Raw genomic sequence first — 4,623 nt, 5'->3', positions numbered from 1 at the left:
TCTTGACCATCTCTATATTGGTAATTCTAGTTCTGGTTGTATATTCCACCCAAATCTACCCTGAGCCCCAGACTGTTATAACCAGTACTCACTAGATATCTTCATTTGGATGTCTCAAATTGAACTCCTCATTCTGCCCCACCTTCCCTTATTTTCCCTTAGTTAATGGTACCATTGTCCTTCTACCTGGTCACCCAAGCCAGAACCCAGAATTTGGTCTAGATTTTCTCTCTCCTTCACTTCCACATCCCAGTAGTATCTTGGGGGACCCCTCCTGGGAGCAATTCTGAATCAGTCAGGGTCCAATCAGGAGAGATAAGCCACATAGTAATATGAATAGAGAAAGTTTAATATAAAGGGACATTGGGGGAGAGGGCCTAGATTCTATAAAGGGACAGGATAATTAAATTTGGGGCCAGCCTCTGGCTTTCCCCTAAGTTGTAGGAGTAAGCCTCAGAGAGTACTCCCAAGTGGGCACATTATTTACTCCTGTATATATCTCCCCAACCAAGACATAAACATTTTGTAGTCATTTTTTTTACTATCTCTTTTCCTTTTCTCCTCGTATTCCCATCATCAAGACCAGTCAAGCCCACCCTTTCTGAGTCTCCCCACCCACTGCTTAATCTCCATTCTTGCTGCCATGGGAGTCCAGTCCTCCTCACCTCATAGTTACCGTACAGGAACCATGTTCCACAAGGTCACTCATTCAACAGCCTGGCCCTGTGCAAGGTGCTGAAGATATAGACATGAATTGTCACATAAACCCTCCAGCCTGACGACCATATCTTTGCCAGGACAATCTTCCCTCCTCTCAGCAACTCAGTCCCCTCCTCAAGGACGTATAAAGGCATGCTGTTGCCTACCCAATAAATTTTAAATTCATACTTTGCTTTCTTTCATTCACTCAAGTGTTACTGAAGGGTTACTACGTGCCAGGCACTGGTACTAGGTATAAAGGTGTACAAACGAGGCATGGGCGCTGTCCTCAAGGAATTTAGTCTAGTGGGGAAGACAGACGTAAAAGCCAAAATCACAAAAATAATTATATAATTACTATTGTTTAATTAAAATTATTATGAACAATATGAGGGGTGCCTATAAGAGTATATAAACAAGAGATCTGATCTATTCTAAACCAGGAAGCAAGACAAGGCCTGAGATCTGAGTAGGAGCGCAGGTTTAGGTGTGTGTTGGGTGGAAGGTAGTTGTTAAGTGTCCCAGGAAGAGGAAACAGCTCATTCAGAGGTCCAGCTTTGAGCATACATGGGGCATGAGAAACTGTATGCCTACAGCATAGCAAACAAGGGAGAGAGTGGCAGATAAGGAATGAATCATGCAGTGAATTGCAGATTGTATTAAGCTTTTTGGACTTCGTCCTTCCTAAAAGTTATGAGAAGCCATTGATGGTTTCAAAGCATGTTATACCATGACCTGACTTACATTTTTTTCTCTCAACATTTTATTATGAAAATGTTCAAACAGTGAAGAGAATTGTACAATGAACACCCATATTGCTGACTCACATAGATTTTACAATTAACATTTTGCTCCTGACTTAATTTTTAAATTACATCACACTGACAAGTATGTAGGTGTTAAAAAGGAGGAAATAAATTTAATCTCTTCATCCCAGGGAGGATACAAAAATGTTTAGAAATGGTACAGCCTAGCTGATAAAATGATTAGAAATTATTAAATGCACAAAAGCACAAGGGATCATTGCAAAATTCCAAACACAGTTATTGGGGAAAAGTGTACTAGAGTTGTTTTCAGATACACCCTTTATCATTTCATCTTTGTGGACTATGATTCCAGGTCCAAGGTTATATTTTTATTTTTTTATAACCTGATTTCCTCTTATTAGAACTTGAAATACAGTGTTTAAAGAGGTAAAAACTCCACAAACACTTTAGTTTCTAAGATAATTTGCACTTCAGATAAGTGAGTTGATGAAGCTCTGACAAATGGTGACAAGAGGAATAGAGAAAAAAAAGATAAATTTTAAAAATGTATGGGAAGTGGGCTTCCCTTGTGGCGCAGTGGTTGGGAGTCCGCCTGCCGATGCAGGGGACGCGGGTTCGTGTCCCGGTCTGGGAGGATCCCACATGCCGCGGAGCGGCTGGGCCCGTGAGCCATGGCCTCTGGGCCTGCGCGTCCGGAGCCTGTGCTTCGCGGCGGGAGAGGCCACAGCAGTGAGAGGCCCGCGTACCGCAAAAAAAAAAAAAAAAAAAATGTATGGGAAGTGGAATTGATGAGAAGTGTTAACTAATTAAATTAGGGAGAGAGAGAAGAAAGTTTTAGCAGAGATGTTTCAAGGGCAAAGGAGGAATAGACTATTAAAACGCTTAATTTTGGATATGCTAATTTTTCTAAGCCTCTGAAATATCTGGGTAAATATTACAATAAGCAACTAGAATTTAAACATGGAACTGGAGGGGTGGGGGATGTTCAAGTCTAAAAATACAGACTTGGAAACCATAATCATATAGGTCCCTGATTGAAACCATGAAAGCAGATGAGGTTGGCTTTGGAGAGTATGCAAAAAGAGAGGACAATTGTCACCTTGAGTCATCACGAAATCTCTGGGTCTCAGGTACCTTAAAAACTTGATACTGTTCCAGATGACTATTTATTTATTTATTTATTTTTGGCTGCATTGGGTCTTCATTGCTGTGCATGGGCTTTTCTCTAGTTGCAGCACACAGGGGCCACTCTGTTGCAGTGGGTGAGCTTCTCATTGTGGTGGCTTCTCTTGTTGCAGAGCACAGGCTCTAGGCGTGCAGGTTTCAGTAGTTGTGGCACACGGGCTCAGTAGTTGTGGCTCGCAGGGTCTAGAGCACAGGCTCAGTAGTTGTGGCACATGGTCTTAGTTGCTCCACGTGATGTGGAATCTTCCCAGAACAGGGCTCGAACCAGTATCCCCTGCACTGGCAGGCAGATTCTTAACCACTGCACCACCAAGAAGTCCCCAGATGACTATTTTAAACAAGCAAGAATCAAACTGCCACTTTTTACAACCCAATAATAAAAGTAATAATGGGCAAGGTATCTGAATACACATTTCCCTAAACAAGATCTACAAATGGGCAATAAACACATGAAATATGCTCAACATCATTATTAGGGATAGGCAAATCTAAATCGCAATGGCATACCACTTCACACCTATAATTAAATGGCAGTTCCTCTAAAAGTTAAACATAGAGTTACCATACAACCTAGCAGTTCCATTACTAGGTATATTCCCCAAAGAACTGAAAATATATGTTCATCCAAAAACTTGTACATGAATGTTCACAGCAGCATCATTCATAATAGCTAAAAAGTGGAAACCACCCAAAAGTCTACCAAACTGATGAGTGAATAAAATGTGATACACTTATACAATGAAATATTATTCAGCAATAAAAAGGACTGAAATAGTAATACATGCTACAGCACAGATGAACATTGAAAACTTTATACTGTTAAAGAAGCCAGTCACAAAGGATTTCATATTACATATACGATTCCATTCTTATAGGAAATGTCCAGAATAGGCAAAACTATAGACAAAGCAGATTTTAGAGTCCTTAGAGCTGGGAGGGTTGAGTGTGTGTATGTGTGTGTGTGGGGGGGAATGTGAGGGGGAAGATGTACCAGGACTATTAATGACAGGTTTCTTTTTGGGGGTGATGAAACTGTTCTGAAATTGTGATGGTTGCACAACTCCGTAAATACAAAAACCACTTGAATTGTACACCATAAACAGGAGTATTGCGTGGTATGTGAATTATATCTCAAGAAAGCTGTTTTAAAAAATCAAATGGCCCTTTACAGGTATCAAAGTACCTCATCAGCTGGGTACCATACTTTGTTTTCTCTAAAGGGAAACAACAGGCCCAGAGGGATGTCTGAACTTCCAAGTTTGGACTCTTTCCACTATGTCATGTTGTTGAGTGATGGCATAATTAATCTTCACTCCTTGTGACACGGCTATAGCTGTACATCTGTCTAACGCAAAATCTTAGTTTTCAAGTGTATGTTTAACAGTTCTCCCTTATTAGACCACTAACTTCAGATGAGAGATTGTGGCTGATTTCAGTACATCAAGATCTGGTAAAGTGCTTTGGTATTTAACAGATGCTCAAATGAAGGGTTTTCAGGTAGGAAAGATCCACAACTGAAACTACAGAAAACCAAAGGAAAGCACGGAACCCAATATACGGACCTCCTCCCTCTCCAACCAAATCAAGACACAAAAAAAGAGAAACGAATAAAGCGGAAGAACGGAGAGAAGGATGGGAGAAACGGCGGGCCTCTCCTCCCTCCCTTCCCCCACGCTCCACGACAGCTTCCCAGAAAGTTCCAGAAGAGAGTCAGGCGTGGCCGGTGACATCACGACGCCCCGTGGCGACCACCACTGAGGCCACTGGCGCGCTTTCTTTCCCGCCTCAAAAAGACCCGGAGACGGGGTTAGCGCGGCGCGAGGGGCGGGGTTTACGTCACGTACAGCTCGGGACGCGCCACTGCTGTAAAGGGAAAGCCGAGCGCGGAGGGGCGGAGCCAAGAAAGCGCGCCTTCTGGGAGGGGGTGGGGCCTGGTTAAAGAGTGCCGCGTCACATCCGGGAGACTTAGAGC

The sequence above is a fragment of the Grampus griseus genome (assembly GCF_964374135.1).
Source record: "Grampus griseus genome assembly, chromosome: 5".
NCBI classification, from domain to species: Eukaryota; Metazoa; Chordata; class Mammalia; order Artiodactyla; family Delphinidae; genus Grampus; species Grampus griseus.
Note: the sequence above shows the minus strand (reverse complement) of the source record.